This window comes from Epinephelus lanceolatus, chromosome 14, assembly GCF_041903045.1.
Source record: "Epinephelus lanceolatus isolate andai-2023 chromosome 14, ASM4190304v1, whole genome shotgun sequence".
Lineage (NCBI taxonomy): Eukaryota > Metazoa > Chordata > Actinopteri > Perciformes > Serranidae > Epinephelus > Epinephelus lanceolatus.
Window position 1 is genome coordinate 4,428,508 of NC_135747.1, and position 24,337 is coordinate 4,452,844.

General features: G+C 41.1%; 1 pseudogene; it reads left to right on the top strand.

Moving 5' to 3' along the window:
• Positions 1 to 1,120: 1,120 nt before the first annotated feature.
• Positions 1,121 to 10,738, top strand: LOC144466901 (uncharacterized; annotated as a pseudogene).
• The last annotated feature ends 13,599 nt before the right edge of the window (positions 10,739 to 24,337 follow it).

A 24,337-nucleotide genomic window follows, 5' to 3' on the forward strand; every position in this document is an offset into this window, starting at 1 on the left:
AAGTTTGCACATCATAAACACAAAATAACAAATAAACATTTAATAATTGGGAGCATCAGCTCAACAAAGCAATTGTTTTCAGTAGCACTATCCCTCGTGTAAAACCTGTGACAAGTTGCAAAAAAAAACATCTACATTTGATGGCTAAAAGGCCACTGGAAACATAGCAATGACTTATTAAAACACAACTACTTTTGCTGTTTGTTGGTCTCCAGTGGTCTGGAGTGGTCTGCAGCTTTGTACAGTGCAACAACAATTTCTTCTGGCAACTGGGCTGCTTAACGGTGGTATGGTACATAAGAACCAGTACCCCCCATGGAAGAGACGGTTGGTGGCCAAGATAAAGGCAACACAGGGAGAAGTTAGCCAGCTAGCAGGGCTTCACAGTGGTAACGTGGTGAACAAATGGATACTAAGGAAAAGAAACAAAGACTAACAGCTCTGCCCACCCGGCTGAAGAGATACACCAAAGAAGTAGAAGCCAGGAGAATAAACAGGAGGTTCTCAACTGAACCAGCCAAGGTGTTCTCTCAGTGGCAGGAACATGGACATGGAGAGACATGTCAGGCATCATAGGTAACTAATCATAAGATAACGAGGCATATGGGCCAATACATGAGCGAGGCACAGAAAGGAATTGGCAGTAACACCAGAGGGGCCAAGTACCAGCTACTGGTCAACAGAGCAATCGCCTGAGATTGCAAGTGCAGGAAGACCAACCTGTGCACCGCCTCGTTTGACTAACAAGAAAGCCTATGACTCAGTGCCACACACATGGATATTAGACTGTCTGGAACTATTCAGGATCAACAGGACACTAACAGCCTCCATAAAGAACTCCATGTGAATGTGGAAGACAACCCTAGAGACCAACTTAAAGCCGATTGTCCAAGTCAACATCAAATGTGGCATATACCAAGGGGATGTACTGTCACCACTGCATCAAGAAGACTGCTTACGGGTACCAATTCTGAAGTGGAGTAACAATCAGCCACCTGCTCTACATGGATGACATCAAGCTGTACACCAAGAATGAGTGAGACACTGACTCACTGATCCACACCACCAGGATCTACAGCAAGGACATAGGGTGTCATTTGGATTAGACAAGTGTGGTTGGATGGTATCAAAGAGAGACAAGACGATCAGAACTGAGGGAGTCGACCTACCAGAGGGCAACATAGGAGATATCCAGGACAGTTACAAGTACCTTGGGATCCCACAGGCTAATGAAAATCATGAGGAGGCGGCAAGGAAGTTGACCACAACCAAATACCTCTAGAGAGTAAGGCAAGTCCTGAGGAGTCAGCTGAATGGTCAGAACAAGGTCTGTGCCATAAATATGTATGCACTGCCAGTCATCAGATACCCAGCTGGGATAATAAGCTGGCCAAAGGAGGAGATAGAAGCCACAGATATAAAGACAAGGAAGTTCCTCACCCCATGTCTAGCACCCTAAGGCTATACACTAAGTGGAAAGAGGGAGGCCAAGGACTTGTGAGCATCAAAGCCACTATCCAGGATGAAACATCCAAAATCCAGGAGTACATCAAGAAGATTGCCCCAAGGGATGAGTTGCTAAGTGGCAAGCCCCTACATGGTGCATACCACTGTCAGATAGCGGAAGTGGCTGATATCAAGAAGACCTACCAGTGGCTGGAAAAGGCTGGACTGACAGACAGCACAAAGGCACTAATCATTGCAGCACAAGAACAGGCCCTAAGCAAGGGCCATAGAGGCCAGGGTCTACCACAGCAGATCAGGCCCAAGGTGCAGGCTGTGCAAAGATGCCCCTGAGACGGTTCAGCACATAGTGGCAAGGTGTAAGATGCAGGCAGGATCAGCGTACATGAAGAGGCACAACCAAGTGGCTGGGGTAGTGGACAGGAACTGTATCCAGTATGGACTCCAAGTACCCAAATCCCGATGGGACACACCACCAAAGGTGGTTGAGAACAACAGGGCTAAGATCCTGTGGGACTTCAGCTTCCAGACTGACAAACAGCTGCTGGCTAACACCAGAAGAGGGCAGTGGTGGTAGATATGGCCATACCAGCTGACGGCAACATCAGAAAGAAGGAACAAGAAAAGGTGAAGAAGTGTCAAGGGTTAAAAGAACTAGAACAGATGTGGAAGGTCAAAGTTGATGTGGTCCCTGTGGTAGTAGGAGCACTCGGGGCAGTGACTCCCAAAATGGGAGAGTGGCTCTGGCAGATTCCAGGAGCAACATTTGAAGCCTCAGTCCAGAAGTGTGCAGTCCAAGGAACAGATAAGATACTGTGCAGAACCCTCAAACTCCCAGGCTTCTGGTAGAGGACTCGAGCTTGAGGATGACACAGATACCACCCTGAGAGGGTGAGAGGGTGATTTTTTTAAATTTTATATATATATATTAACAATACACACACACACACACACACACACACACACACATATATATTTACATTTTTTTCTCAGTTTTGTAGAAAAGGCTCCATTCAGTTATTACTGTTCTGTCCCTTATTACTATTTACATCCATTTGACCGCCTTTAATTGGTTATGCATGTGAGCAATATACATGTATGAGTGCTACATAACAATGTCTGTGATACATGTGTATCGCTAAAAGAAATGTCTGATACCCACTGTGAATGCCTTAGGGCTGAGGTATCAACACGTTCTCACTTCGACATTGTCACATAGTGACGTTTGGTCATGGACTTCCCACGTTGAGATATGACGTGCAAGGTACCCTGGGTGTTTTAGTTTGATGTTCTGGGATGCCATGTCAACTTCAGCCTGTTACATGCATGATCTGTTTTCAAAATACACTTGCATTGTCACAGTAAATGTACAATTTGCACACAGTCTCTTTCAAAATTAATGTAATACATCGGTACAACACTACAAATTGCCATTTTTTTTCCTTTGGCAACAAACACGTGTGGTTACATTTGGCCAACACAGGCACGTGGTTGGGTTTAGGAAAAAAGAACATGGTTTGGCTTTACAATGATACAGTAAGTGAATACCAGCCTCCCAGGTGAAAATTGGTGGTTGTTAGACCCAACCACTACCCTTCCTTCCCACCCTACTCAGACTCTTGCCCCCTTAACTTATGTTGTTGACTGTCCGCATTTCCCCCTGACACCGCCAGGTGCCATTACACAATAACTGCAACAGGTCATGTATCATGTCAACATGAAAGGACAGCTTTTTTTCAGGTTGGACATATAGAGAAGAACCAAATATTTTGAGTTCAAACTAGGATTCTTCAACGTTTATACATTTTCAAAAGCCACACTTCCTTCGACATTTGTACATTTATTGCAAACACTTGAGAGTAAATGAGTCCTTGTGTTTCTAGACATTTCCACTGATATCCATCAAATCTACCTTTCAATGGCAGCCAAAAAATAAGTTTCACAAAGTTTTCCTTTGTCAGTATTGTAAACAGTTAATAATGAATCATCTGTGAAAATTCTTACATACTGTCTGAGGTTAGATATACTGGTGGGATGTTAAATTGTATTCCCAAAGGGCTTTGACCAGAGCACTGACAGTATGTTTGTAGCAATAAAGGACCACTTGAAATGAACTGCGGAAGGAGACCCAGGCTTGCTCTGTTTAGTGGAAACCTTTGATGTCTGCTGAGATAGGAGCTTCAAAGGGGAACATGTCGAAAGCATTGTTGAGAGAGAGAGAAAAAATGATGCTGCACAGTAGGAACGAGCCAAACATAAACTCAATCAACGTGCCAAGCCTCAGAGTGTATCTGCAGCCTGTATGTATTTTGCATTTATGGGTTTTCGATCAGCTGAAGTGCTCTCATGGCCTCCAGCTTTAATTTTAATCATGTTTCAATTACTGCAAACTCACTGCATATGAAGTTTGTTCCATAAAACAAGACAGAAAGAAGTATTACTGGACAACCACGCATAATGTATACTGTTAAGAATAAATCATCGACACCCAAACTTAATGTGATTATTGCTTTGGGGGAATATTTCTTGGCTCAGCCTCTTTGAGGAAGTTCATTACTTCACAGTAAGGCTGCAAAACACCCAATAAAGTGGTTGACTAATAGTAAAGAACCATTAATTAAAATGAACTAAATCTAATGGCAGAATGAATAAATGTTAGACTAATAACACCTTATAAAATCAGTTAGTGATGTTGGAGTTTAAATGTGGCCCTTGGGACCTAACAAATGCACAAGAGAGTGGTAATGCAAGATAGAGGACCTGATGGAGGAGGTACATTAAGGCAGAGAATGGAGATGGACTGAGAGTGATGACGGCTGAAAGAAAATGAATTAAAAAAAGGAAATAAATACTGCAAGGGGAAGCATATGGAGGAAAGGAGATGGGATGAGGAAGGAGTGGAGGGAACAGATGCTGATCAATGCATGAGTTCCTGCAGCTTCTGGAGTCTTGGCTTACTGCTTCCTGCTCTAGTCGCAACACTGCTGGAGCAGGACTTTCCCTCAGAACAGCAGCACAACAACAGCAGCAGCATATGGTAGTCCAGACTGGAGGATGAGCAGATAGAGTGCGTCTGGCACAGCCTTTAGTTTTGGGTTGTGCAGCGATGTAGTGAAAATCTAAGTTAAAACTTCAGACAATTTCAGAAACAGTTACAGTCTCTTAGCAACTGGTATAATAATAAAGTAATTCAACCTGGCATGGAATAAGTGAATGTTTTACATCTCCAATAGCACCAGCACAAGGTTGTTGATAACAGCAAAAAAAGGGCAGAGAGCAGTAACTTCAGGAAGCAGTGAAGATGAGAAAAAAAAATGTTTCAGGCTGGCTGGGCAAAGTGTGCAACAGATAGATAGGTTGTAATACCTTCATGGTGTGCCTTTGTAGGCACATTATTTTACCTCAGAGAGGTTTTGCAGGGGCTGTACAGAAGACCAAAAATGCAGATTCTGCACTTTGCCTTTGGAAAATCTTTAGGTAATACACAGAGAAAATGTCATATCTCTAAACTTTGTCACAGCTTACTTGTCCCCGTTAAGTATTTTAATAAAAGAAACTTGCAATGATGAATGGTTCATAGTGTCTCATCATTAAAAGTACTCTGTGCAGTTTTTGACCACTTCAAGCATTAGCATTAGCTTTGACTGAGGCTAAATGTTGGTTTTACACAAAGTAGCTTCAACTTGAAATAGCTTTCTCAGTTGTCTTTTACAGACAGTGCAGTTGGGGGAAAGGCAGATTTACCAAACCAATGTAGTGACTCCACAGCCAGGTTACTAGTTTGCAGTAAAAGAAACATTATGCATTTTTTATTTTACCTTAAAATAGCAGATTCAACATCATGCAAATGGCAAACCGACTTGTGATAGGAAGAGTGGTGTCTCTGTCATTCCACTCGACACCTCAAGTTCTTGCACTGTGTAACTTTGGTGAGTGGGTGCGATCTCCTGGGAGAAATACGCAGCACATTATGGCACGATTGAGCTTGGTTGCTTGGCACTGCTTTTTGTCTTATTATGGCTCCACAACGGTGACAGCCATTACTATTATGTTTGAGTTGTTCATCTACTGCCTGCCTGTATATCTGTCCCATTCTCGTGAACAAGATATATCAAGAACGTCTTGAGGGAATTTCTTTTTTTCTTTTAAACTTTTTAAACAACTTAACAATGAGCTGATAAGATGTTGATGGTCAAAGGTCAAGGTCATTGTGACCTTGTGTATCTCATTCTCGTGAATGCAATATCTCAAGAATACCTTGAGATTCGGGCCACTGAGCCGTGCCCCCAAACAAACCTGCTCCAAGCAGAGCCAGAGCAGAGGCTGCAGAGAGTTTGAACTGTTGAGGAGCTGTTGAAGAGACGCTATGTCTAGGAGACACTGCTTTTGTCAGTGTGACCTCAAATTACCCTTGTTTGGACTGCCAAAATAAGAAGAAACAAAGAAGAAGTGGTTGGAATTTATTTTCGATACTACTCCTCAGCAATACAACCCGGACATTTTATTGTGTTCCCTCCATTTTCCTGAGGACTGCTTTACAAACTGCCAACAGTTTACAGCTATATTTTCACAGCACTTACTCCTGAAAGATGGGGTAGTTCCCCCCTTGTTGGGCAAACCTGGCGATTCAGGATCACAATTCAACCTGATCTCACAGAAATACATGAAATGACCACGACCTCTTAACATCGCAATCCGTGGTGACAGCACGTAATGGGTTAGAATTACGTGCCGGTACCACGTAAAAAATGCCAATGTAAAGTCAATTAGGATCCTTTATCTTGGTGGACACACGAATTCCCTGGTTCAACAACGTCATGTCAACATCGTTTTCCTCAATGATATCTTTAACATTTCTGTATACACACAAAAACACGAAAGTGTCCTTGATAACTCAACAATATGATAGGTTAATGTCAAGGCCATAAAATAAAATAAATGTATTTTGCCAGATTTTGATAGCATAGAGCTATAAGAGCATTGTGCTGTGGGCGGATGTGGCGCGTTCGACTACTGTTTTGTACTGTCTGCCGTCTGTGGGCTTCATTCCATTTCAAATCCAAACACCACTATCTCTGTTAAGAGATAAGAGAGGTTAAGTGTGTGTGTGTGTGTGTGTGTGTGTGTGTGTGTGTACATCAAATCTTGTACCATGGCAATATGTCAGGATGAAGACGGGATGTTCAAACTGGACTTTACATTTCACATCCCTCATTTAATCTCTGCAATTGTCACTTTCATATTATTTCATCAAACTGGACTTTTAAGTTTGTGCATTGCATTCAACGACATCTATTGCACGTCTGTCCGTCCTGGAAGAGGGATCCCTCCTCAGTTGCTCTTCCTGAGGATTCTACCATTTTTTTCCCCCATTAAAGGGTTTTTTGGGGGGAGTATTTCCTTAGCCGCTGCGAGGGTCCTAAGGACAGAGGGATGTCATATGCTGTAAAGCCCTGTGAGGCAAATTGTTATTTGTGATATTGGGCTTTATAAATAAAATTGAATAAAAATTTGAACTTCCACTGTTACATAATTTAATTATTTATGCACATTGTTGTGCTTGTTACCGTCATATATTTCATACACTTCATTTCTTTGTCCATAGCGTAGACCACATTTCCTTTGTACAGTCAATATTTCATTTCACGTTTTATATACCATTTCCTGACCATTAGGCTACCATTCCACTCTGTAAATAGATTTTAAAATTTCAATATAATTGTAATATTATTTTTGCTTATTTCATTATTGTTATTATTGTTTTACTTTTTAGTAGTATTGTATTGTCTGAGGATGACTCATTTTAGTAACTATTTACAGTAAAAAAGAAAAAACAAGCAAAAAAACAAAACATAAAAATTAATTTTATACACGGGGCCTTCAAAGTGCTCTCTGAAACTAGACCTGGCATGGCTAGTGTCCAAAAAATCAAAAAATCAAAACTTTGTCGTAGAGCTAAACCAAATACATCATTGGAAAGGTCTCAACCTGGAGAGTAACATATGTCAGTATGAAGATTCTACATGGCTCCTGCTTTAACCTTGACCTTGACCTCGGTACATGTTTGAAGGCTTATAATTCAGCAACAAAAGGGGGTACAGACATGGGACCAACTGTTATAGAGAGCTCTTGACCTCAACTATCATGTGAGTGTAGTCAACAACTGGGGGTGCTGTCAGATATGGGAAAAATATGGTTAAAATTATTTTTCACCCATTTATAAATTAGATATTTAAAATCTGATTGCACAAATGTGTTTACCATCCCCTTAAAGTCCACAGTGTACTCTCAATTCAGTGTTTACAACTTCCAAATCTAGGAAAAACACTAATATTTTTTAAAAACTACAATTCCCTAGGACCACTCCATGCAGCTAGATTCATATCAGCAACATAGTTGTAGTTCTTCTGATTTGCAAAGTAGGGTTCTAAATAGGGTCGTAAAAAGATATATCTACTGAATATATCAAATATCTAGTAAAGCCAAACTAGTAACTACACTGCACGTAGATGAACTACGTTAAGAAAAAGTAAGGATGTTGTTTAATTTCAGATATTTTAGCTAGTACTCTAGAAACGGCGTTTTTGGGATGGTAGTTCTTCAGGCTTGTAGAGTTGTAAAATAGGGTCGTAAAAAGACATATCTACTGAATATATCAAATATCTATTAAAGCCAAACTAGTAATTACACTGCACCTAGATGAACTATGTTAAGAAAAAGTAAGGATGTTGGTTAATTTCAGATATTTTATCTAATACTGTAGAAATGGCATTTTTGGGATGGTAGTTCTTCCGGTTGTAGAGTTGTCAAATAGGGTCGTAAAAAAGTAAATCTACTGAATATATCAAATATTTAGTACAGCCAAACTATCATGTTATTATCATTATTATTATTGAGGGGAAATTATAGAAGAGGAATATTTGCCGTTTTAATATCAAGGAGTGTGTGCTTTTGTGTGTATTGTGACGGCCCCTGCTTGGCTGTGTTGGTTGGTTCAGTTCATGCTATTGTGATGGCGTAATTGGTGACATGATGTTTTGTCTTTTCCCTGAGGTCATCAGCTGATTAATTATCCGGATCACGAGCACCTGGGCCCGGTGCATGGACAGATACAAACAGTGCTGGCTGACGCCACGCTCTCTCTCTCTCTCTCTCTCTCTCTCTCTCTCTCTCTCTCTCTCTCTCTCCCGACTCTTCGCCAGCGCCCGTACGTTTGTTTGGCTTTTCTATTTCCTTTAGGTTATCTCCACATCACACCTCGCATGCTCCACACATCCACATGTACACTACTGATCACACTGACTAACACACCCTATACCTGCATTATGCTTATTTACGTTGCTCTATTTAAATAAATATACTTTTTTATTTGAGTTTGTCTCTCCATTTTTGTCAACGCCTTTGAGCCGGGTTATGACAAAATGGGGCTCGTCTCGGTTACGTGCAATTTGGTTATGTGTGAGTAAATTTGGATAAATTTGTAGATTTCTAAGTGTTTGGTTTCTAGTTGCGCGTTTGGTTTGGTTTGTAGTCTGCTGATTTTACAGGGAGGGGACAACACTGTGTAGAGTTTTAGATGTTGACTATTTTTCACAAAGGTGCTATGCTATAAACTGATGAGGGTAAACAGCTGCCGTTGTTAGCTTAGCCACAGTGGTGTTTTTAGTGGCTCATGCAGCCTCCGGAAGTGAAATTCAGTTAAGATAAGGGGCGTGACGTTTCCAATGCACGCGCTAAGCATTGCACCAATCACGAAAGACTGAGCTGCTGGGGAGGTGGGACATAAGCCCAAACACAGCATTTCAGACAGAGGTGCTGCTGCAAAGGGCAGTTTAAGACAATGTGTTTGCTGAACATTAAAACACACAAATCTATTCCACTAGACCCCAATATTACATATTAATATTAATATTACATATTAATATTAATATGACCCTGAAAATAAGCACAATAGGTCTTCTTTAAACATCCACTTGGACTCAAGAATAAACAGATTGGAATTTGGGGGTCACAGGTCAAAGGTCAAGTTTACTTTGACCTCACAAAACATGTTTTTGAATGCCCCATCTGTATGTGTATGATTTGATGGGATGTTTTTCTTTTCTTTTCTTTTTTTTTTTAAATTCAATGTATGTTAACAGTTTGAAATGGACATTTTTGAAAAAAAAAGAAGCAAGCTCGGTACCCTCAATATGAACATCATGGCAGAGGTGAAGAGACAAAAGAGGACGTTGATGGAGCAAGCAAGACAAAGAGAGCAAGTAACCAAGCAAGGGCCTGGACAGGAGTAAATGAACTAATGCAGTGTTCAAACTGTTTATACGGTCTTTCCATAAGCTGCAGTGATCTGTCTTACGGCTAACTGCAAAACAATGACAGTCTGACAGCAGAGTGCAACTCTTGCCACATATGCTGTAACCTTATTGGTGTCTTTTTCCTGTCTCACAGGGGTATGTCATTTTTCCAGATGCCAAAACATTCAGATGCTTAGCAAACTATATGTATATGGACGGAAAATACCAGCAGTATTTCAGTAACTTAAAAAAATTCATTCGTTCTTCTGTTATTCTTTTTGTTATGTCAGGGTTCATCTCTGTCGTCACAACAAAAACTTAATTTATAACTTTAAACCAGTTTTATGCCAGGTCTAATGAACTACTTTTAATGATTTTATTTGTTTAAAGTCTGTTCGTTTGGCCGGATGGCCGATCTTGTGTTTTTGATCGGCGGATTTTGAGCTTTTTGGACACGGGTGACTGGTGACACAGCCGCACCCCAAACTTCATTAGAGTTTCGCTAACTTTTAGCAACGATCTAGTTTTTCTCTGCTCTGCTACAACTGGATTAACTACAATGATACTGCCTGCCTGAGAGTGAAAGTCCCCGTGAACACTTTGGCCACCCCAGAAGCCTTTTTACACCTTCTGTGCCATTTTCTGGACACCGGAGTGACTGCAGCTACCTGGCGAAACTCACTGGTTTCTCCCGGACACTCATTCACCTCTATGCGCCGGTAAGTCCCGCTTTCTACTGGACCCCAACCAACCCTGATCTGAGTCAACACACTTTTGGAGTCCCCGCACGTAAGTTTGTAAGTTTTTAAGTTTTTAAGTTTTTACTGTGGCTCATACCAACTGCTAAAAAAAAAAAAAAGAAAAACTTGAGAAGGTAGCTTTCTGGAGAATATAATCACGTCATTACGCATTACACCGTTGCTGCCGGAGTTTGTTTTCTGCTTCCTTGGCTACCCCATCTGTCCCCCATGGCTCCACTCACCTCTCCACACCACTGTGACAGCTGTATCCACAAAACCCAGAAGATCGCAGAGCTGGAGCAGCGCATTTCAAACCTCTACTGGATTAGGGATGAAGAGGCGCGGCTTGACTCCATTGTCGCTCCAGGTCCTGGTCCCCCTGGCAATCCTGCGGATCTGGACTCAACCATCCCAGAATTTGGTCCCGGCTCCATGGATACAGCAGATCCCAACCCCACTGGCTTGGCCCCAGCTGAGCGGTCAGCCTCGGCTCCTCAGCTCCGAGCTGATGATCCAGCCACCACAGCGACATCCAGGCCGGCCTCCTCAGCTGCAGCCCCACATCCTCTGGCGGAGGACCTGTGGCTGCTGCTGGGGGCCAAGCCTAAATGGGCGAGCAGCAGTGCAACTTTAGCTACTTTCACCTTCAGTCCAAATCCGAGGTTCAGAACTAACAACTCCACTCCCAACCAAGAGCCATGGTCCACAGTACATGGAAAAAAGCGAGCGAGGTCCAGCCCGATACATGCTCCACCTTGTGAGCTCCAACTGGAGAACAGATATAACATCTTGAGTGTTGAGGAATTCCCTCTGCTGCAAATTGTCCATTCCCCTCCTGTTTGCCCTTCGACTGATTCACTGCCAGCAGCCCGGGGGGTTGTGGGGTCTGTTTTGGGACCCCCGTTCAGGTCCGCGACCTCCTCCTCCAGGCGCAAGATCGTGAAGGAGGCTGCTCTCAGGGCGAGACGCTCGGGCGGTCTTCCATGCCGTGAAGGGTCGTGTGAGCCCCCAGCCACCGCTGAGGTTGTGACCTCTCCGCACACTCCGCAAACAGTCCCCACAGAGCAGTGGCACTCGCCCCCTCGTCCTCGGCCACTGTTCCCCCAACCACCGCCATAGTGGGTGACTCCATAACCAGGAACATTCGCTTTTTTAATTCCACCACCCACTGTTTTCCAGGAGCCACTGTCACAAAAATCAGAGATAAACTCCCGGACCTACTGCAATCATTTCCACACTCCATTAAACGTCTGATCTTGCACATCGGAACCAACGACGTGGTCCGGGGTCAGTCTGAGCTGCTAAAGAGCGATTTTAACAGTCTGTTTTCTGCCTTAAAAGACTGCGGGAGGTCAATCTTCATCAGCGGCCCTCTTCCCACACTCGGCCTCAGCGCAGCATTCTATAGACATTGCCTCCCGTAGCTCCCCCTACAGACTCCAGCTGCCACTAACCTCTACAGACAATCCCTCCTGCTTTCCTATTGCCCCAACTGCTGGGCTAGTCTCTACTGTCCCACAATCTCCCACTTTCATACCCGTAGTAATGAACAACAGACATCACAAACGTCAAAACCCCACAACCCACAATTTCCGGTATCTGCAACCACTGTCACAATCACAATCTGTCTGCAAAGCTGGTCCCAAGTCTCTTAAGCTGGCATTGTTGAATGCTCGCTCGATCAACAACAAATCATTCATGCTGAATGATTTTTTCATCGCTAGAGATTTAGATTTCATGTTTTTCACCGAGACCTGGCAAAGGGATGAAGATTATGTGTCCATGAAGGAGCTATGCCCGCCTGATTGCGCATTCATATGTGCCCCAAGGACCACTGGCCGCGGTGGTGGCCTTGCTTTGGCTCTAACCCGTTTTATTGTATTTTAATTTATCGCCCTCCTGGTATTAATGGCGCCTTTCTGGCTGAATTCAGTGACTTTTTGGCTTCCATCACTAAATTTCAAAGAATCTTAATGCTTGGGGATTTTAATGTGCCTGTAAATGACACCACAAACTCCTTTGCAAATAATTTTATAAATCTTACTGAATCTTTTCATTTTGTGCAACATGTCAATGGCCCGACACACATTAAGGGAAACACACTGGACCTTGTTTTTACACTTGGTTTGGACATTGATTGTATCGTCTCTGAGGAGCTGCCCGTCACTGATCACAACTGCATCCTGTTTAATTTGTCTATTATTTCTGATTGTTCAACCAGCAAACGTACAAAACTCACCCGTATGTTAAATAACCTCTCTGCTGAGAAATTCTCATTCGCTTTTAACAGTGTGGTGCAGCCTGTTAGTATTAATGTTGACGTTGACTCCCAAGTTTTAACTTTTAATTCACACTGCTCTGCTATTTTTGATAAGATTGCTCCTTTAAAGCCTCGAACTATCGCCGCAGCTAATCCCACTCCCTGGCTGAACGATGACATCCGCTGCCTTCGTCGTAAATGTCAGAGAGCTGAGCGCTTATGGAAATCAAGCAAGCTTCATGTACATCGTCTTTATTTTAAAGAACTGTTAGCTGAATTCAATTCTGTTGTTAGGGTAGCCAGAGCCTCTTATTTTAAAAATCTCATCATCTCCATCAAGAGAAATCCCAGGGTCATTTTTGACACTATAAGTAGCATTACTGGTGCGCAACCACCTGCTCTACCTGTGTCCTCTGATGAGGACTGTAGCAATTTTTTAATGTATTTTGTGAATAAGGTTGCCAGTGTCAAGGCCAGTATAACACCCTCCTCCTCCCTTCCTGATCCTCCCAAACAACAGTCAATTATTGACAATTTCTCACCTGTCTCCTTACAAGACTTAGCAGATCTTGTCTGCACTATGAAGATCTCTTCTAGTCCACTGGATATCCTGCCCACAACTTTGCTGAAAAATGTTTTCAGCACTATTGGTCTATTGGTACTATAGCTCACTGGTTTCTGGTTGTGTCCTGTCCCATTTCAAGCAAGCGGTTGTTCAGCCGCTTCTCAAAAAGCCCAATCTGGACCCCGATGTTCTTAGTAACTACTGGCCCATTTCCAAGCTGCCCTTTGTATCTAAGATTCTAGAAAAGGCAGTTGCAAACCAGTTAGTGACAGCGTTGAACAGTTACAATATCTTAGATAAATTTCAGTCCGGTTATCGTCAGTTACATTCCACAGAAACTGCTCTTCTCAGGGTCTCCAATGACATCATGATGGCCTCCGATGCCACTATCCTGGTTCTGCTTGATCTCAGTGCAGCCTTTGACACTGTTGATCACCACATCCTTTTAGACAGGCTGAGGGACAGGGTAGGAATCTCAGGGACTGCTCTTCATTGGTTTAAATCCTATCTGTCTGATCGATCCTTTTCTGTGGCTGTTGGCCCTCATAAATCAGAGTTTGCCCCCCTTTCTTGCGGGGTGCCCCAAGGTTCAGTGCTTGGGCCTATCCTCTTTACGCTATACATGCTCCCTCTCAGAGATGTCATCAGCAATTTTGAAGGTATCTTATACCCTATGTATGCAGATGACCTCCAGTTATATTTTTCTTTTAACCCCGATAGGACCGATGGAATTGACTCACTGTACGATTGTATGAATGTAATTAAGGACTGGATGTCTTCTAACTCCCTTCAGTTGAACGCAGCTAAAACTGAGATTTTAATTATTGCACCTGATGCCTCAGCATCTAAGGTGGCCAGCTGCTTAGGGTTCCTCAGTGCAAATGTGCGCCCCAAGTTGAGAAACCTTGGGGTCACATTTGATCAGGCCATGCTCTTCGATGACCACATCAAAACTGTCACTCGCTCCTGCTTTTTCCACCTCAAAAACATTTCCAAACTCAGATCCATGTTAACTTATTCCGAGCTAGAAATGATCATCCATGCTTTTATTTCCTCATGTCTGTATTACTGTAATTCTCTTTTCACCTGTCTAAATAAAACTTCATTAGACCGCCTCCAGCTGGTCCAGAACGCTGCCGCCAGGCTTTTGTCCAGATCTCATAAGTTCACTCACATCACTCCAGTCCTGGCATCCCTGCACTGGCTCCCTCTTAATTTCAGGATCCAGCACAAGATTCTAACCATCACTTACAGAGCCCTCCATGGTCAAGCACCTGCATACTTGACGGATCTGGTGTCCTTTCACTGTCCTGTCAGGTCACTGCGGTCCGCTGAAGGCCACCTACTTACTGTCCCTCACACAAGATTAAAGACAAAAGGTGATAGAGCCTTTAAGGCTGTTGCACCGAAATGGTGAAATGCACTACCTCATGAGCTGAGAGCGGCCTCTTCCGTGGACATTTTTAAAAAGCAGTTAAAAACACATCTGTTTAGGCTTGCGTTCCATTAATTGTCCATTGTATCATCTCTGTATTTCGCTGCACTTTACTTTTTATTTGTTTTTGTGTATTTTTGCATTGTTTCTGTTATTGTATTTTTTGTATTTTATCTTGTGAAGCACTTTGTGAGTCCTCTCTGTGAGAAGTGCTATATAAATAAATTTACTTACTTACTAACTTTGCAGACTCATATTTTGACGAAATCCTGTAATATTACTCTGTCAGTCAACATGATTGTTATCTTGTGACATCAAATTCACCAGGTTGAAATCTGTCAACTTGTCAACAAATGCACATGTAAAGCTGTTTATGAGATTGAAAAGGTCACAACCTTGTCAGTATTACCAGCAATCTTTAATTAATAATATTAGGAATGTTACATTATACTCTGCTGTTAAAAAGTCATTGTTCACAAAAAATTTTCATTACAACATTTTTTCCACAACGAAAACGAGACCATGACGAGCTAAAAATGTTGGTGGTGGACTATCAGACATTGAAAGCTGAGAACAGCCTTGCTTGTAATTATCTTCAAATGCCGCATGAGCGACAGGCTGGCAAAACTGCAGTAAACAGTCTACGCCAGGATGTTTGGCTAGCCACCAAAAACACTCACACCAGAGCAACGTCAGCCATTGGTGCGAGTTGTGAGCTGTAATTCAGCAGTAAATAATCAGATGTGTGTCTGACTGGGGATGGTGGAGCTGTTGAATGGATCTGTGGAGTTTGTTAGTTGCAGTGGTGGCTGTTGTTAGCCGCTGAAGGGCTAAGGGATGCAGACTTGAGAAGTTTTCTGGTTTGATGCTGTTTGACAGGCAGGTAGGAGGCTCAGTTATCTGTGAGTGTAGCTGTGTTGTAAGTAAACAGTCTGAACTCAGATCAGTTTTCTCTGACAGAGATGAAAGTTCAGTTTTTATCACCAACTCTGTGAGAGGTAGGGTTGGGATCCGGATCCAGTTCTTTTTTGTAACCGGGTCCAAAGTTCCGGTTCTGGAACCAGTTCCATCACATTTGGAGTAACGGTTCCTGCAAACGGTTCCTAGATTGTAAAAAAAAAAACGTCACGTGCATTTCCATTACAGCGCGGCACGGGCTGCATATTTCTGTCCGAACCCGATCGAGCCCAACATTAAGGGAAATTTCAGTTTATTTCAACCTGTCTCCTATCGTCCTAAATTTGTTTCAAGTGACTAGTGACATAAAAATTATAGTTAGCATGTTAGCCATTAGCCTAGATACAGCCGGGGCACATAGTAGCGTCAGACCTGTTAAAACGTAAGTGAAAGGGCATACTTCAAGTGCAAAGTTAGTCCACTAAACAAGCTTTTTTTCCACAAAGACCGCCTCATATTGTTAGGATAAATGTCAGAGAACATATAGAAAACGACATGTAGAAGTGTTGTCTTACCTTACCAGTGTGGTGCGATGTTTGTTTACCATTTAGCTCTGCTTTCCAAAGCGTGGCCGAAATATCGCGAGAACAAGCAGCGATCTCATACCGTGCCTGAAATCTCGCGAGCTCTAGATAAAGCCCAGATGGATACTACTGCAGGTGGAGGTGTCCCGTCCTCGGTCACATCCAGACCTTGAAAATAAGGCTGTAACCGGTCCCATTCCTTGCAACAGAGGCATTCCTCTTCTGTGGGCACTGGGGCACAGCATTCACAGATACACCACCAATCTCCAGAGCTACGCAGCCTTGCAGCAGCCATTCCTCCTCTCTCGTCCTCTACCTGTTGCGCCTCTCTCTCTCTCCTCCTCCGTTCTTCAATTTCACGAAGCTCTTCATCAGTGTATTCTGGCTCAAATAAATAAGGGCGGCCATCACACTCTGCAAAATCAAATTCCTCCTCCACAAAGTCGAAGTCTGGCAAAAAGTCAGCCATTATTCTATAAATCTTTAATAAAATAAATGAATGAACTTTTCAGGCTACTGTCCGGTTCTGCCTTCCAGCTGTTGCTGCTTGTTCTCGCGAGATTTCAGCCGCTCTTTGGAAAGCAGAGCTAAATGGTAAACAAACATGGCACCACACCAGCAAGGTCAGGCAACACGTTTACATGTCGTTTTCTGTATGTTCTCTGACATTTATCCTAACGATATTAGGCGGTCTTTGTGGAAAAAAAGCTTGTTTAGTGGACTAACTTTGCACTTGAATTATGCCTGTTCACTTACATTTTAATAGGTCTGTAGGTACGCTACTATGCGCCCCGGCTGTATCTAGGCTAATGGCTAACATGCTAACTATTATTTTTATGTCACTAGTCACTTGAAACAAATTTAGGATGATAGGAGACAGGTTGAAATAAACCAAAATTTCCCTTTAATTACTAAAGCACTGAGTTTGTGTCACACAGTTGTTATGGTTACAGGCTATTTAACAGGCCGTCCGTGCGCCATGGGTGCTCAGCGGAGAGGGTGACCTCTGTGTTTGAGACGGGAGCGGGCGGCGGGAGGTCCGAGGCGGCTTCCAGCGAGGGGAGAGGGAGAAATATAACAAAATAAGATAAAATATGAAAACCTGTCTCCCTCTTTTATTTAATTTTCAGCGTTTAATCAAGGCGGAGGTGGGCGGCGGAAAGTCCGAGGCTTCCAGCGAGCGGAGTGGTAGAAACAAACAGCCAATGTGTGTGTGTGTTCTGTTCAGGTGTTGTCACGTAAATAACAGTGCCCAAGCATGAATGCATATATGTATTTTTTATTACATTGCTGTGGTTAATTTGAGGTAATAGTGTTACTGTAGAAATCAGAGAATCACTTTTTGTTGTTATATATTCTCAGGGAGATGATACAAGCTCTAAATCTGAAATACACCCCACACACAAATGTGTATTTTCATCTAATTGTACTGTGCAACAGTTAGAATAAAGTTTTTGTATTTGTATGATTGCATTTGTGTTTATTATATACTTGTTAAGTATAGCAAGTATAATGAATATAATGTGGGAATCGGTAAGAGGAATCGGTAAGGAATCGGACCGTTAAGAAGGAATCGGTAAGGAATTGGAATCGTTAAAATCCTAACGAGTCCCAAACCTAGTGAGAGGAGACAAGTTTAAACCTCCAGACTAATGTGTTGCAGATTAGGAAAGAATTCAGGCTTTCATTAAGTTATTTTTCTGATTCTTAATAGTGAGATGGGTAAGTCAGAGTAATAGTGAGATGGATAAGTCAAAGTTTACAATGAACCTGGGTACAAATCATAGTTGTTTCAGATTCGTTATTTGATGTGTCAAAGTTTTTGAGAGCATAAATAGAGAGATGTTGAGCTTTTCAAATGATGATGAGTAAGTATGTGCTCATAAATCACCCCTTAAACCTGTCAAGCACTGCTGGAGAAATGACAGTTTGTAAGTGTGTAGAAATTATTTGTAGTTGTAGAAAATAAATGTCTAAATTTTTATACAACCTGTTACCTTGATTCAAATTTGTGATACATGAATTAGCTTCACTGGATTAGTTGTTTAAATATTAAAAAATTACCAAACAAAATGACTGAAAGGTGAAGGTTTTTTGGACTAAAATCTTTTGAATTTTCGGTGACTAAAACCATTCTGAAACTGCAGGGGTGGGGTGCCAAAATGTTCTTCTTCCATAATGTTGCTTTAAATCTATTTTATTATTACTGCATTCTTTAAATGCTGTTTTCACAGAAATTCTATATTTCCATTGTGAAATACTTTTACTTTTTGATAAAACAAATGTGAAAAAGTCAAATTCTGGTCTTAATCAACATATTATCATCACAACTTGTCAAATATTGCTGCTTTGTCAGTGGACCTAAACATCAAATTATGAAGTACTAGGTTATGAAGGACTGAAACTGCCAAAATAAAACATAAATAAATAAATGGCTCAATAAATAAATAGATGAAATCATAAAGAAAGAAATGTAGAAATAAAATGCCCAATTATAAAATAAATGTGCAGGTTAATTTGAAAATATATAAATATGCACAGAGATATAAAAATAAATAAACAAAATTAATTTATTTATTTGACATATTACTTATTTTCCATATTCATTTATTTTCAGTTTTATTTACTTCCTCATTTATTCTGTTATGTTTACATTTATCTCTTTTTATATTTATTTCTGTTTTAATTTATTTCCCTTTTTATTTATTCCTGTATTTCTTCACCCATATGATAATGAGGGGGTTGTGTCTTGACTATTCAGGCATTAGCAATCAAACCAGCACACACGACAGTACTGTGACGAGACCTGAAGGTATCAGGTCAGGCCCTTTTCACAAAGACCGGAGGTGTACAGCTGGAACTGTAAAATGTAATGTCTAATTAATATTTTGGTAACTCTGTTTGTTTCGACCACTGCATGGAAGTTTTATGTTCAGTGTCAGATATCGGGAACGTGAAGTTGACGTCAAGGCGACATGTTGAATTTTGGGTACACGCCATGTTTAAAGGATCCCGCTGCCTTTCTGTTGGTGAGTTGGAGCTATGAGTTGGTTACCTTTGACAACATTCTTACATCAATGAAAGTGTGTTTTCAAATTACACATGTAGATACTTGCATTGCGTACACAATGTTTAAATTAAGTGAGTAAGTTTGCACAGTCAATTGAACCTGTAACACACTCAAGCTAACTGGCTATGATTTAGCTTATTCCAGTTGCTGTTGCTTTATTTAGCAAACAGCTCTCAGTTTTCTAGTAGCTGCTTGTTTGTAACTCATACACATCTGCCTTTTTGTCTCACAGTAACGTTAAACTGTTTTTTATGCCAGTTATGACAGTTTACTCTCAGTTCATATCCATTAATGTTCAATTCAATTCACCAAATTACTATAGCTTCCTAAAATATATGGAGTTCTTAAATGCTGTTGATAACCAGTGATATATATGAACAACACCAAAGACCCACTCCATTTTAGAATATACAGTATTTACTGCTGAACAGCTGCTACCATTCTACATGAAATATGTCATATTTAAACTTTGGAACATCTCGTGTTATACTTCTGTCCATCAACAGTACCCGCAGTCTGCAGCGAGGGGCAAAGCATCATCACAGTGAGTGATGGAGATCACAGCAGCAACATGGTATGACAGAAGAGAGTGAAGCTTGTCGCAGGACTGAAGGAGAAGCTGCAGGACATCCACAAACTGTTCCTTAGATGAATATCATCCTCACAGTCTGCACAGCCAGCAGAGACAGCGTGATGGTGCCTGTGTTGGTGTGTTGATGGGGGCATCAGCTTGTTCGGTAGTTTGAGAAAGAGGCATCCAGGGATTATGCTGTGCCTGCTGGATATTAGTGTAGTCCTTCACATGTTCCCTTTATAAAATAAAGTTTTATTCTATACAATTCCGATATGATGTTTTTTCCTTCTACATTATATGTACTTAAGTGTTGAATATGGGGTTAACTTTTCACTAATACTTATAAAAGAAGAGAGGAATCAGAGTAAGATCTGCTCACGTAACAAGTACATTAATAAAATATAAATGTTTATGATTTCTGTGAATGTTCAAACTTTTGTCTATCTCTACATTTCTTTCAAAGACTGACAGCGTGGACATGAACAGTAGAGGGTTTGCTGTCCAGGCTGGAGGTATCATCTTCTGCATTGTGCAGTGGCTGTGGCACAAACTGCTTCTGTAAATAAAATAAAAATAATAAATAAAATCACATGTAAATAAATTGCATATAGATCAGTTTGAGCTCAATGTAAGTATATGTGACCACTGAAATACAAAAGATAACTAACTTTCCTCCTGTTTTGTATGATTATTATTGTCACTTCACGATAAACTTAGCTGAAGTTCAGATAATTATTTTTATTTGCGCTTAATAGATGCTTCATCTCTGTCTGTCCTTTCACTGTCTAGTAAGTTTTGTATTTTGTTTGGTTTAATAATTCAGACAATAAGAGGAGTGTCATCTTTGCCAGTATGACTGTGCTCTTGCAGTTTGCCGGCTTGTGAATTGGCAGATCTTCCACCCAGCTACTGTAAATCTGTTCAAGTGCTTCAAGGGGTTTGTAAATTAACTTTTCAACTATTTAACAACTTTTTAGCCAAACAAAACAAAAGGTAAACAGGCAACCACCGAAGCACCGTATCACTGGCAAGACTGGTCTAAAACCGTTCTTTCGCCAACAGCAAGCAGATGAGCTATGTCGGGACAGTCAAACCTGCTAACAAATAATTCTTCATGGCTTCCATGGGTACTTCATGGGATGGGCGCCCAACTGCTCCACTGTAATTATAGGAGCGTTGTGCTAGTTCAATGTTCAATCACTGAACCACTTCACTCAAGTTTCTGAAAACTATAGGGTCAATCTCTGTGTCTGTAGTTTCAGATAACTCTATCAAATTTTCCAAATGTGTCTCCACTCAAAACTGCATTAAGTCCGGACAAACATTTTCAGCCATGTCGCCCAGAATTCTTAGATCTCTCGCAGTTGTTCGCCAGAGTATATTGCTAGTTGCGTATAGCCCCTCCTTGTGATTTCCGGAAGGCTGCATTCAGGAGCGAGTACAATTGATCTGTGAAATCTCATATAGATTAACCAATGGCTGTTAAGTGACACCATGAAGACCCCCCCCCATTATCATATGGGTGAAGAAATACAGAAATAAATAAATAGGGAAATAAATGAAAACAGAAATAAATGTAAACATAAAAGAATAAATGAGGAAAATAAATAAATAGTAAAATAAATGAATACGGAAAATAAGTAATTTGTCAAATAAATAAATGAATGTTTATTTATTTTTATACTGCTGTGCATATTTATTTATTTTCAAATTAACCTGCACATTTATTTGATAATTAGGCATTTTATTTCTATATTTCTTTCTTTATGGTTTAATTTATTTATTTATTGAGCGATTTATTTATTTATTAGGGACCTCAGCTGAAGGGCTCCCCTAAACATGCTCAAAATCTCACCAAAATTGGCACGCATGTCAGGACTGGTGAAAAATGTGATAAAATGAACAAATTAAGCCCTAAAGTAACAAAATGGGCTCTCTAACGCCACCTAGACACACTTAAATGGCCACTGCGGACCCTATGAATGTCATAGAAAGGTTAAACCAAAACTGGCTTGTTCGTCTCATTACGACCTACAAATCACACACTAACACCCCTGACCTAAATCCAACAGGAAGTGAGCTATTTGTCCTTTCAAAGGAAGATTTCGCATTAAAAATGCTCTTTTTCAAAAAATATCTCCTCCTACACCGTTTATCGTATGAGCTTCAAACTCACACACATGACAGCTCACACCCTGCTGAACAAACCTTTTGAATAACTTTGTCATTACTTGAATGGTTTTAATTTGATAGGCTCTTAAATGTGACATGACACAAAACCTCCTGAGGATCTTCGTGCCACCTAGACACACTAAATTGGCCACTTCGACCCGTAGGAATCGCGTAGAAAGATCAAACCAAAACTGGCTCATTCGTCTCATTAAGACCTACAAATCACGCACTGACACCCCTGACCTAAAGCCAACAGGAAGTGAGCTATTTGCCCTTTCTAAATAAGAGTTTGCCTCAAAAATGCTCTTCTTCAAAAAATATCTCCTCCTACACCGTTTATCTTATCAGCTTCAAACTCGCTCACATAACGTTGTCATTACTCAAACGGTTTGGATTTTATAAGCACTCAAAGGTGACGTGACAAAACGGGAACTGCCCATTGGTCCGACCTCCCATTGGTTCGACCTCCCATAAGTCCAACTAGGCCGTAGGTTGGACCGATAGAGGGTCCCATTGGTCCGACCTCCCATTGGTTTGACCTCCCATCTGTCCAACTAGGTCGGACCAATAGGAAGTCGAAGCAATAGGAGGTCCTGTTAGTTCGACCTGTCTTTGCCTGCACACCCCCTCCAGGCTTCTTCTGTTTTCTACTGCGCTGATTTTCTGTTCAGCACCAAGGACAGCGCTACACACTCTCGAGTAGAGCCCTGCACGGCCGAGCACAACTCTGACAATGATTTCATTGATGCGCGCAGCTGCTCTCTCTCTCGATCGATCGCTCTCTCTTTCGCTCTGATAAACAGACACACAAGAACACACACATGCTGGAGAGAGCAACCTGATCTCACAGAAATACGTGAAGTGACCACAACCTCTTAACACCGCATTCCGTGGTGGCAGCACATAATGGGTTGAAATTATGTGCCGGTACCACGGAAACAATGCCAATGTAAAGTCAATTAGGATCCACTGTCGTGGTGTACACACAAATTCCCTGATTCAACAACGTCCTGTATACACACAAAAACACGAAAGTGTTCTTGATATTAAAACAGCAAATAAATTCCTCTGTTATAATTACCCACCAATAATAATAATAATAATAATAATAATAATAATAATAATAATGATAACATGATAGTTCGGCTGTACTAGATATTTAATATAGGCCTATTCAAATATTCAGTCCCAAAAACGCTGTTTCTACAGTACTAGCTAAATTATCTGAAATTAACCATCATCCTTACTTTTTCTTAACATAGTTCATCTAGGTGCAGTGTCATTACTAGTTCGGCTTTACTAGACATTTGATATATTCAGTCGATGTATCTTTTTACGACCCTATTTGACAAGCTGCAAACAAACCTGTCGTCCTAAAAACGCAGTTTCTAGCGTATTAGCTAAAATATCGAAAATTAGCCGACATCATTACTTTTTCTTAACATACTTCATCTAGGTGGAGTGTAATAACTAGTTCGGCTTTACTAGACATTAGATATATTGGGTAGATATATCTTTTTACAACCCTATTTAGAACCTTACTTTGCAAATCAGAAGAACTACAACTATGTTGCTGATATGTATCAAACTGCATTGCGTGGTCCCAGGGAATTGTAGTTTTTAAAAAATATATATATAATAATATTAATGTATATGTGTTTTTCCTAGATTTGGAAGTTGTAAATAGTGAATTGAGAGTACACTGTGAACTTTAGGGGGATGGTAAACACACTTGTGTAATCAGATTTTAAATATCTAATTTCTAAATGGGTGAAAATTAATTTTATCCATATTTTACCCATATCTGACAGCACCCCCAGTTGTTGACTACACTCACATGATAGTTGAGGTCAAGAGCTCTCTTTAACAGTTGGTCCCATGTAGGGTGGCCATACGTCCGGATTTAGGCCAGACAGTCTGGAATTTAAATGCCTTGTCCGGCGTCCGGCGCAGCCTCAAGCCGGACGCTTATTTGTCCTCCTTTTTGAAGTTGCACCTGAACGCAACGCTGCATATCGTCCAATGGTGTAAGACTTTCGGTTAAAAAAAAAAAAATTGGTTAAAAATGATTGGTTAAAAATGATTGGCTAAAAGCGGTGTCACTCAATTCTCCAATTTCTCATTGGTTGAAAATGTAAACAAGCCGCCCCCTGTTCCCATGTGCTAGCTGTGTCACTCATCTCGTTAACTGAATGTTAACATGCCGAAAAGACGGACCTCATTTAATGCCGAATGGTCAAAAGAGCACACGTTTGTCAGCAAAAGTAGCAAAGACGATTTGC